The sequence below is a fragment of the Numida meleagris genome, chromosome 2 (genome assembly GCF_002078875.1).
Source record: "Numida meleagris isolate 19003 breed g44 Domestic line chromosome 2, NumMel1.0, whole genome shotgun sequence".
NCBI lineage: Eukaryota > Metazoa > Chordata > Aves > Galliformes > Numididae > Numida > Numida meleagris.
In genome coordinates, this window is record NC_034410.1 from 19,714,187 (window position 1) to 19,726,412 (window position 12,226).

A 12,226-nucleotide genomic window follows, 5' to 3' on the forward strand; every position below is an offset into this window, starting at 1 on the left:
GAGAAGTTGACCATGAAGCTGAAGTATTTCCTCTGAAATCCACTTCTGGACACAGTATATGAAACCTCTTCTGAATAGTGCAGAGGGCTTTAATCCAGTGCTGTGTACCCTGGTATGAACATCATGCTTCCCTTGGTTACGGCTCCTTCCAGGCCCTTTGTGAGGTGACATGGAGTCACTCCCTTGGGCACAGGCGGTCGGGCTGTGTCAATGCAAAGATGCCGAAAGCTCTGGTATCACCACTATCATGTATAGGCATTATCATTTGGGTGCACACAATCCCTGAGGCGGGCTGTGGTGGCTGGGAGCAGCTGAGGAGGAACGTGAACAATTCTGTATAGGGGATCTGATCGATATTTGCCTGAGCTGGGGGCTCAGTCACATCGAATCACTCTCTCAAGGCAGTTGCCCCACTACCTGCATGGTGTTGGCATCTACACAGTAATTCATATAATGCTGTTAAAACTGGGGAGAACAATTACACAGCCTGTTTCATTAGGAAGCTGTCTGAAGTAACTGCTTTGATTATGGGGTAAGGCAAGGAACAGAAGTAACGCAGCTTCCTTGCAGCTTTTTAGATATTCTGTTGGTATTTCTAAGATTTCTCATCTCCTGTCATGCCGAAACATCCATCTTCAGATACAGTGAAAACCCACAAGCTGGCAGAGAAGTCAAAAATTTGTCCTCATCTGCTGTCTGTGATCCAATCAGATGTTTCAGCCCAGCAACTCTGGAGCATCTCATCCCTTCGGCAGTTTGCTCAAGTGAGTCCACTTGTCCCGAGTTTTCTGCTCCTCTCGTGCTGTTTCTAAGATAATGGCTGTGTCTGAAGAGGGCTTCACCACGCACTTGCAGCAATACGAACATCAAGAGCTTTCAAGGTGCTCTGTGAAGAGGTTTTTAAACTACTGTGCAGCTGGAGGAAAAAAAGTGATATTGAAAGTAAAAGCAGTGTGGCAGGGCCGTTATACCTCACAGAAACACAGCAACAAAAACACAAGGGGTACAGGAGGACTAAGTTAAATGGAACTACGGGATGATGCCAGTGGGGAGAATGCAGATGCATTTCTCAGACAGAAAAAGAAGGGAAATATATTGTAATTCTGGGCAAAAGTCTGAAGCAGAATATACCTCCCAGCTGTTGATTGTTTTTTCCTGAGCTGGTGAACAGAATAATTCCTATGGAAAAAAAACAGAGCAAAGATGGGAAGAAAACATATTAGTAAATCAGAATACATTTGTCAATCTAAATCACTGAGGCTTAAAAAAAGATGGAATACAAATAACATTCATAGCATAATCCACATCCATCCACACAGGTTCATGGGGTGCTGGGGCACTTACGGGCAGAGGGAGGCTTTCAGAGGGGCAGAGGAAGGGGTCTGGGAGCTGAAGGAAAGTGGTTTTGCTGCTCCCTGGGCAGCAGCCTGGCCCCAGCCATGCCCAGCTCCCACTGCGTGCCTCAGTGCCAGTGTGGGAAGAGCAGCACCAAGTGAACTGTGCTGGGGAGGAGGAGGTACCGTGTCTGGAGGGGTGCTCACCTCTGTGATCTCTGTGGATGAAGAAGTCCTGAATTAGCCGGATTTTTTTCAAGCGGGAACAATTGCACTTTTTGGCTGTAACAGAGAACACACTTCATTCATATCAAAATTGGGTAGCACTGTGTGAAACATATTGTGTATTCCAGCATACAGTTCGTAAGCAAAAAGCTGGTGCTGCTGGCTCTCTGAAATCTCCCAGGTAATTACATGTAATTTTAAAACTGGTGGAACAGCGGATGCCCTGAATTAACTACAGCAATTAGAAACCAATTTTGTGTCGCTGGCAGAGCCCTGCACGTGGACACTCTGCCAGCAGACGGAGCGCTGCGATTTGGCTCGGCTGTAGCTGGGCAGCAGGCTGAACCGATTCGGCCGGGCAAGGCGGTGTTGTGCTGGGGTAACTGCAGTGCTGGTGTAACTAACTGGGGTGCTGGTGTAACTGCGGTACTGGTGTAGCCGGGGTGCTGGTGCTGTTAAACATTGCACCTGGCACTGCTGCTGGAGGCAGTTTTCTTTGACATGAGGGTTTCTTTCAATTTCACCCTTAATTCCTGACTGGAAGTTGTTGTAAGTGGATGCAGTGAATGTTTCTCCAGCTATTGCTTAGGCGTGCTCTTCCTCTTATCTCCTCTTGCATGACAAAACAACAGTGGTAACTGGCACTTTGGTAGGCAAATATCCCCTTTGCAGTGGACTACGGAGCTATCAATCTCTTCTCTTTCCCCTACAGTAGCTATGAAATTGTGTATCTATATCTCCTGTATTTTTTTTTCTTTTAAATAAGCGTTTCCTTTGGAAAAAGGCTCTTCTGGGACTTTGAATCTGCCTGCCTTCAGAGGGTGATGCTACCAGAGTCCTTGGCTGTACAGAGGTTGTGCCTTGCCAGGCAGCAGGCAGCGCTCCCCTTGCAGACCAAACATGTCCGGTCCCTTTTTCCCTGTGGTCCCGTGTCCCAGCAAGCTGCTGCTTTCCTGGCACAAGTGGGCGGCCACACCCTTGGCCTTTCTGTGAGCCTGGAGGCCTCGGAGCAGCATCCTTCTTAAAGGGGAGCAGTCAAGGAGAGCTGTGCTAATTGTCTCGGGTAGAGGATCCTTTAGGTCTTTGCCAGTTTTTATCAAAGCATAAAAAGCAATTATTAAAATTAATGCAATTTACCATGTGTTCTACTTCTAGCAAAGCTATTTTTGGCATGGGTTGCCATCTGTCCCATTCAGCAAGCTCAGCCGCAGACTTTTGCTCTCTGTTCCACTTCCCACAGCTCTCATGTGGAGCGAGGCAGGCACGCGCCTGCTTGCAGAATCAAGTACCTCACCTGCAGTGCTTAACTCACCAGAGCATTGTCCATCGTCTGGTGGCGAGAGTCCTCTGCATGGCAAACATTTCTTCTTCCTCCTGATGTCCTCCATCAGAGGTGGGTGGGTCAGTAAGGGTGGTGCCTTTCCCCAGACCTTGCAGCCATGGAGCTGCATGGACAACATGGGGTAGCGGCTGGCAGGGGTGGGCAGAGCTTGTCTCTCTGCTCAGAGATGTGCCCTGGCACTGCCCAGTATTCCAGTATTGGCACAGTATTTGAATCCAGCAGCATAGCTGGGACCTGTCCCCCTACGTTACCCTTTTCTTCCTTCTTGTTTCAGATTATGGGTGTCAATTCTATAAAATACAAATCATGCTTTGTTTCTCAGCCAAGAGCTGGAAAGTCCAGTCCTGGCCTTTTGTAACTCCAGTTCTTTAGGGACATGGTTCTGTGGGCATGGTGGCGGTGGGATGACAGTTGGACTAGATGATCTTAGAGGTCTTTTCCAACTTTAATGATTCTTCGATTTGCTCTTTGTAAAAATGCTGATGCATCATTTGCATCAGCAGAGCCAAGCATTAGAACACCTTGTTCCCAGGTGTTCACAAAATACATAGTTGGGGCTTCAGACTGAGCCTAAATGTGTTCCTTTACTGAGAGAAGATCAGCTTTTCAGTCTGACTGGAGCAAGTGGAAACCAACTCACTTAAGTTTTTGTGTAACTGAAGATGAACCAGTGCACAGAGAATAAGTGATGTCCAAGCGTGTCAGGAGCAAAGCCCAGAGCTCAGGTCAATGTCTGTGGGCTGGGGGTGTTCAAAGTGCTCCCAGGAGGAGATCTGGGGAACTGGCGCAAGATTCTGAGCACAGGGGAAAACTACAGCTGTGGACATCCCAGCAAAAGAAACTTCTGAGTGAGTGGGTGTCAGAAACAGAAAGGATGACTGAGTCCATCCTCATGCCACTCATCTGTAGCTGGGTGGATAAATGAGACTGCTCCAGAGTTGTGGAGTTGTGGTGAGCCCATTAAAATCTCTTCTTATTGGAAAATATTTTTTTTTTTAATTGGCTTTTTTAACTGTTCACTGAGCATAGCAAGAGGCAGAGAAGCACAGATGTGAAGGTGTCGCTGAGATACCCGCTTACTGGCTTCAGGCTAGTTACCTATTTGCATGTCACAATGCAGAAAGTTGTAATAAATGGAGTGAGAAGGAACAGTAGCGATGTAATTAAGAACAGAAAGCTGTTAACAGATATACGTTAAATGCAGAATAGAAACCTAACAACCAAGGAAAGATCTGTGGTATAATCCATAAGGAGATGATTAAATGCGTGAAGAAGGAACTCTGACTCGAGGTCTGCAGGCTCACACTGCTCGATGGCTGGATCTCACAGCATCCACGCCTGGCAGCGTGACAGCGTGTTGCTTTCTGCTTGCCATCCTTCCTGAACGGAGGAGTCTGAGTGACAAATTTAGCACCAAATTAGTCTGTGTAGAGAGCAGTTAGCATTCCTACCTGGTGGGAGACAAATGTTGGAGGGGCAGATACCAGATGAGAAGTCTAGAGGAAGAATTTGGTTGAGGCCGTCTTGAGGTTGCTGCTCTGTTCATTGAAGTGCAAGGACTCCTCCTGTATGCGCACTCTCTGCTTTGTGCTCTTCCTTCCTCAAAATTAATTTTCAAAACAGTGCCCAAATTTGTCCAGTGCACTATTATCCCAACATTACTGCTGGAAATGCTGCTCTCTGGAAGTGATATTTCCTTTGCAGTCCTTGCCCACAGCAGCTCCTCGTCTCACTCTGCTCAGAGGCACTGCTCTCTCCTTGTGTCCTTTCTCTGATTCCCCCCGGCACCTCAGTGAGAAGCAGCATTTGCCAGGGTACCCCATGCACATTCTTTGCATTTCATCCTCTCTCCCAAGCATTAAGCTTGATAAAAGATTCTTGCCTCTTTTAGATGTTTAAAGACTGACATTAGTGGTTTAAAGTTAATTAAACAAAAGATCTCCGTTAAATTCTATTCTCCCAAAGACCAGGGAAACTCTAATACAGGCTCAGTCAGCTTCACTGCATAGTAATATAAGAGCGAGTGCTGCTTTTAGGCCAATGGAGTCGCCCATGTGTTAAGTGCAAACACAATTTGGCACTCTGTCAATTAGCTCAGTGGAGTAACTCCGTGTGTCCGCCAGTGACTGAGAATATTTTCACAGAATATTGAGTATATCATCCTGCTCTTTTTGGTTATATTTCAGCAATGATACACAAAATGGCAGCTTGCTGAAATATAGTAACTGAGAGGCTCAGAGTTCTGCTCTGATTCCAGCAAAAACATGCACAGTTTTGTCTGTGTGTGTACATGTGCACGTGCACAGGGCGGGGAGGGGGGAAATTGTAAACATGTGTATAATGTCTCACTGTATGCAAGGAAGATTCTGGCTGGGATTTTATCCCTCTGGAGAGAGAAATCCTCAGTCCCTAGATGGTAGACGTGCTCTTCAGCCAGTCACATTCCTGTTCTCACTTGACGATTTTCGGATTTGTGCAGTAATTGTGGCATCCTAGATTTGGGTTTTTTTTGCTGTATAGAAAGAATACCGACAGCCTAGCTAAAAATGTATGCATAGCATAAGAACACATACATATCTCTGAAGGTGATAAAGACTTTGATTTTCCTCTCCAATCTGCACTCTTTTTTTTTTAGCTGTTGTTGCTAAATGTATAAATGCAAGTTAAATTCACAAATATCAGAACTATAGTTACATCCATATAGGATAGCCTAATAATAATGACATCAGCACAAAGCTGAGAAACACACACAATGGTTTCCTGGCATGGCTCGTATCTCTACAGTGCTGCGAGGAAATATCCCGGTCCCCTCCTCATTGTGGAGGCACAACCTGTCCCTTTTGGGGAAGAGTGTATTTGTGGGATCCCTCTGTGCTTTGCAGCTCTCCAAATGCAATTTAAACAGTGGACTCAGTTATGATCCCATGCACATGTGTTAACTTCTCAGCTGTATCTTTTTCAGTAGAGCTATCCCGATTTGTGATGGATCAGGTCTATACAGTAACACGGTCTTTATTAACAATGCAAGGACAAATTTTACAATGTCCCAAGAGCAGTTGCCTGCCATAATAACTGAGAGCTCAGCATCCTGCAGGATCATGCCAAATTCCACTGTGTGCCATTTTGTTGTAAGGAAAACTGCTTGGGACCAAAGAGCCTTTTGCTTTAACAAATGAAACCTACAGAAAGAAAAATGAATTATCAGAAATAATTGCAATTTGCAAAGTAAATTATACCATTAACTACTCCAAAAATCAATAATCAAGCACAGTAAGAAGATTGGTTGAGGGGATGATAGAGGAAAAAATAAATCTCTTGGGCAACTTGCCACTCTTGGGATTTTAATTCTGAGTTTTCCACTCCCAGCTATCCATTCTTATTGCCCATCCATCAACCTCCTGATGAATATAAAGGACCGTGGTATGACACACCAGAAGATTGCTGGGTTGGTATTACAATGGAAAGGGAGTCTTTTGGATCTGGAGGATGTAGGGTAAATCGTGGATGACAGTTTAGAAAAGCCGGTCTCTGCTCTTGCATTTTTCCCCCACTGTCACTCTTTAACAGTCTAGTAACCATTTCAAAGGTAACCAAAACTGTACTCATGGGCAAATAACCTGGAAATCTCCTTCTGATTGACTCTAATAACTGACATAATTTGTAATAGAAGTGCAACGTGATTTATGCCTTTGCTTACTGGTATAGTTTTAAGCAGGCACAAAGTGGTTGTTTAATCTCACTCCTGTGTTAGAGGCATTTATCTTCCATCTCTTTGTATTTGCTATTTACATCTTCATAAGAATTCCGACACCGTATCCTTCGCCATTACCAGTGCTCTTTGATTGAACAGCACTTATGAATACCTGTATATTCGGGGGTTATTAATGAACATTGTGAGTTCTTCTGTCTGCCTGCTTATGACAGATTATCTGCAGTGGATTTTGATCAAGAGGGAGCTAAAGGTGAGGGTCAAGCAGAAAGCCTACATGAAAAACATCTCAACCACCAATGTACTTACCAAGGTGGTTGCAGAAGCCAAGACCTCTACACCAAAAGAGTGATGAGTTACCGTGCCTGCTTTACAGGAGCGGTAGTGGGGAGGAAGAAAGGTCCAGCTGACCCAGACCAAGTGAGAGCTGGAGCCTGCCACAAGCAGGCACTGTCATGGTCCCTGGGCCACTGGATGCCCAGGCTCCTCTAAGGAAAGATGGGAAGAGCTGTGTAAAATAATTCATTGTTTTAAAGTCATTCCAAGAAATGTAGTGCATTTACTGGCAAATCAAGGCTATTTATGGAGAGGCATTTACCAGCTGGTGCAAGGTACTGCTCAGTGACAGTACCACAGTGCCACTGTTCTTAGTGATCTCTTCAGGAACCATCTGAGTGACAGGTCCACTGCTAAGGAGAGCAGAGACCAGCACTTTGCAGGGAGGCAGATCAGAGAAGGGGTTCAACAGGTACCGCGCTTCCCAGACAACACAACACTGACCTTGGGTAATGAGTACAGATCCCACAGTTGCATACTGTCACCAGTGCAAGAACCATCAGCTGCTCAAGTGCCCCTGGTGCTGGCAAAGATATACCAGTACTGCTTCCAAAAAGTATCTTAGGGTTCACAGTACATCCCATGTGCATTGCAACAGCTTTGTGTTTGGCACCTTAGGGGACGGGGAAGGGAGGAAGGGGCAGAAGACAAAGACAGGGGCAGGCCTGCAGGCACACATGTGCAAGGAGAGGAGAGGAGAGACCTGAAGGAGCAGCCTTTTTGTTTGCAGCTGATGGCTAATCTTTGGAATAAACAAGGGCACTTGCAATCATGAATACCTTTTATGCTTAGTTACTGTTATTTAGGTTAACAATTACCAAGTATCATCTGCGATTATTTTATATTCATAAAATTGGTCAGTTGAATGTGCAGTCTTTAGTTCTTGCTATGTTGAAGGCTTATTTTTACATACGTGGTCTGCAGTAATTCACTCATCAAAACATGACCTGGGTACAGATCTTTCCATTTTAATATCTCCTCCTCCAGTAACCAGCCATGTTTGACTGATCTTTTCAGATTAAAAACTAAAAAGGAAAAGAGATATGGAATTTATTTTCAAATTCTCCTTGAGCCCTGTCACTCTAGTGACAGTCCACCCTGCATTCTCCCCCCATTTGGCTTTGAAAAGCGGTTGTAACCCTTGCAAGGCCAAAACAATACTTTCAATGATACTTTGAATCATTTTGCTGTTTGATTTGAGGGTCAGAGACTGATATTCATGAAGCTATTGAAGGGCATTATTAGTTATAGGGAAAAAAAGAAAACAACAGCAAACATCATTAATCTAGACTGCTTTCAATCACACACACAACGATTTAAATCCTTGAATAGCAGAGAATATCTAGCTGAAGGACTTCTTAAATATCAAATAACAGGTAAAAATTCCAAAAGATTAACAATTTTTTTCGTTGTACACAGAAGCTGAATTTCCTTCAATGAGCACAAAAATCTTAATTTTAAAATGAAGTCGGTGGGCAACTCGCATCACTATAAATACAAACATTCTTCGTTGCTGACGGTGCTGCCTGCACCATCCTCCACCAGAAAGCGGAGCAGGAGCCTCCCCAAGACCCACGGTATGAAATATCAGTGAGGCGGGTGAACAGAACTGAAACAGTACCGGGAGTGGCTTAGGATAGCAGCAGCAGCATTTGGACCGCTCGTCATGGTGCCTGTGAGCCATCTATACCGATATGATTATTTTCCCCCCATTTATAATTCAACTTTATTCTGTAGCACTGAACCCAGTTTCCTTTTGGGGTGAGCGCTTGTCGCTCTTTGACCACACCACAGCAGAATTCAGCCACTGGTGCCCAAGCTGAAATGACAACACTTACATACATGGTTCAACCCATATTTCTGAAGATGCAGTATAGCAATGTCCTAATTTGTGAGTTGACTGGAATTCAAAATGCTTCCCTAAAAGATTTTTTTAAATGAGTTAAAATATAAGCAAAAGCAAAGCAGATGCAGATAGAAGTGAGTGGGATGGCTGGAACTTGGCCTGGTGTTGGAGCAGTCCCTTGCTCAGCATTTGCCTTCCTCTGTGTTACTGCTGCTCGCTGTGGTATTGAAGGGTTGCCCCTTCCCACAGGCTGTTTTTCCCAGGCTCACACTTTGGGCTGAGCAGCAGAGGCTGAAGGAGCCATGTTGTGCCTGGTGACTGCAGAACACCTTTCTTTGACAAGTTGTTCAGTTTTCTCACATTTTCCCCTATCCCGGTGGTGAGACAATGGCACCTGCTCTCTCACACACGCAAGGAAAATTAACATGCATGTTATGCTCTACATCTTTAAGGCTCTGTATGAGCATTAGCTAATTAGTCAGTGAGGGAAGGAGCTGTGGGCAGGCTGCTTCAAATGCTGCAGGGGATGCAGCTCACATGGCAGCCCCAAAGAGAAGGGGAGGTAAAGGACAAAAAAAATGTAGCACTGGTCACTGCATTAGGTCTGGCGGCAGCAAGCCTTGGTGTAATAGGTTTGTTAGGAATGGACGTCCATCTTCATTTTTAGCCTCTCGTGTGGAGAGGAGATAATATTCTAACAGAAGTGCTACTCAGGCCTTAACTGCAGTGAGTCGATCCTTTGACAAGTCACTTCAGAGCAACAAATGTCCCATTATAAAAAGAGGTTTCTACGTTTTCCTTTTTCCCAGAGTACTGAGCCCTGCAGTGCATAAATTTCAGCCCTTTGGTTTTCCATTTTTAGTTTCCTTGGAAAATGTATTTTTACCTTGAGGCCCAAGGATGGCCAGGTACCTGAAGCACTGGTGTAGAGCTCACGATCCCAGGCGGTGTTCCCAGTCAGCACACAGTCTTCATGGACAACAAAGCACAAGCACTCACCCTGTGCTCTCCTCTGCTTGCTCAGGCTGTGACCTTGTGGCTGGCTCAGACCTTCTTGGAGAGAAAGTCTGCAGGATTAAGTGAGCCTCAGAGATGGCTGACAGCACGCACGAGGAGAAATCGTTGTATTAAGAAGATACACGTGGTAGGTTGGTAGGACCTTGCTTTAAGAACCAGGATTCCAGAGCTGGAGCAAGGAACTGAGAGCGTGCATGGCACACTGCTGCCGACACCGTGGCTTGGCAGAGCACAACGGGTCCGTGTCCGTCTGAAGGTACAAGTGCGCTCCTTCCCAAAGGGTAAGGTGCAATGGAGGCTTCAGCACATCCTGGTGCCGTGAAATCCTGCTGGGCCAGAGATGACGGAATGCAGCACCCCGAGGGCCATCTGCAGCCTGACACCGAGCTGTCACTCTGCACAACTTTTCTTCTTGCACAGACTAAAGAGCAGCGTTGAAAGCCTCTTCCTGTGGGGCAAAGAGAGCAATGAGATACAAGAGTAATCCTCCCGATGCGTTCCGCTGCCTTCCCACGTCCTGAGCGGGAGCCCTTCGCTGAGGGAAATGCCTCGCTTGTGCCAGCACCAGATAAAGAGTCTTTTAAAGACGGAGCATTAAAGAAAAAAATAAAGAAAGAAAAAGGGGGAGCGGGGGTATTTACAAGTGTGTGAAATGGAGGCTTTATCGGGAGTTTTCTGGGGAGATAAGGAGCTGGGAGGGCCCATCTCTGCGTGGCGTGGACACACTCACTGCCTTTGAGTCTCCCAGGAAAGAGCAAAAGGAGCCGCTGACATTTCTGCTTAAAAGGAAGAATCAATGAATCTTTGTTTCCCACTGCCTGCTTGTTTGACCTTATTGTGCCGTGAAACAGAAAAGAAAGAAAAGAGAGCGGGGAAAGGGAGAGGGGATTCGTGCTAATAAAACCCGAGACAAGATCACAGCCCGCTGATCATCGCTGGAGATGCTATTATTTGGTTGTTGTCCTACTCGCTGCCGCCGCTCATTTCGGATTCTCGCCTTGCCGTAATAAGTCACACTCTTTCCAGCCATCATCCCTGTATTGACAGGCAAATGTCACCCACATTTGATTGACGTCCATTGCTCCTGAATACAGAAGTATGATTTAGGAATCAATTCTGTTTGTTTATTTAAGCAGCTCTTTGTGTACCTTGTATATTTGTGAGCGAGACAAGTTGCTTAATATTTCCTTGGGAGAAATGCCACCAGTACTGCACATTCACCTTCCTACTGTGGCACAGAGGTGCACACCAGCCCTTGGGGGAGGAGAAACCTTTAGAAAAAACAGAACAAAACAAAAAAACTGAACCAAACGCTTTGCTGCCCTTGAGTTGAGGCAGAGACCATTTTCACTGGTCTGGGCATCTGCTGGTCTGCGTATGCCCCACACTTTCCTTGGGTTTCTGAACAAGAGGAAACCGCGTTCCCCTGTGTCACCGGCAGCAGAGGGGTGGATGCTTTTAGCACCGGGAGACGCTGCAACCGGTGATGAGAACATCAGTTTTAATTCATGGAAAGAAATGTTTCCCTCTCTGCATTTATGGCTGTAACTGGGGAGAGGTGAAGAGGGAGCTCCGGAGTTGTGAGAGGCGCCGATCCCTGTGCCGGTGCTCGATGGCAGATTGTCGCCTGATAACTTCCACCTGAGCAGTCGGTAACTGCAGAGCACCCCTACATTTAAAGCGCTATTTCCCAAGAAACAGGAGCGCGGCGGGACGGCCCCGGGGCAGCGCTGGGGGCAGGTGGGGTGACCTTTCAGTTCTCCGCCTGTGGCCCGGGGGCTGCCCAAAGGCCGGCACAGCTCTGCCCCTCGCCGCGCTCCGAAGGAGCTGTCACCGCGCGGCGCAGCACTGAGCGAGGCGCACGATTTTGCTGTTCATCCGTCTGCGGGGGGGGGAGGGGGGCAGAGCGGGGGGGAGACGCGGGGAGGGCTACGGGGGGGAGAGAGGAAAAAAATATATATTTCCCACACTGCCAGAGTAATGCCAAACTCCCTGTGAGTGGGAAGAGCGGAGCAGATGCTGGAATGAGATGCCAAAGCAGCTCCCCTTTCCCCTGCGCTTTTGGGTGCCTATAAATTGCTCCAGCGCGCTCGGCAGCCTCCTCCTCTGCTGGCAGGTTGGCACCGGGCGGGATCCCGCTCTCCCTCCGGCTCCGGCTCCGGCTCCGGCGGCGGCGCGGGCTCTGAGCGGCGTCGGGCACCGGGCAGCGCGTCCCCGCTGAGCGCCGTCACCTCTGCGGGGAAAAAAAAAACAGCGAGAGAGAGAGAGAGCGAGCGGGGCGATCGCGAGAGGAAAGGCAAGTTCCAGGGAAAGTTGACTCGGACTGGCACGGTGTGCAAAAAAAAAAAGTCGATCGCCGGCGGGAGCATAAAAGTGCGGCGGTCGGGGCGGCGGCAGCGCTCCCTGCACACCCGCCC

General features: G+C 47.0%; 1 long non-coding RNA gene across 2 annotated transcripts; it reads left to right on the forward strand.

Moving 5' to 3' along the window:
- On the forward strand, window positions 442-10,908 carry LOC110394844. 2 transcript variants are annotated; one of them, XR_002435957.1, is made up of 4 exons: window positions 442-532; window positions 640-764; window positions 8,366-8,621; window positions 9,817-10,908. It is a non-coding gene; the product is annotated as an uncharacterized LOC110394844 (long non-coding RNA). The 2 variants fall into 2 exon arrangements; XR_002435958.1 differs by having other exon boundaries at window positions 8,366-8,523.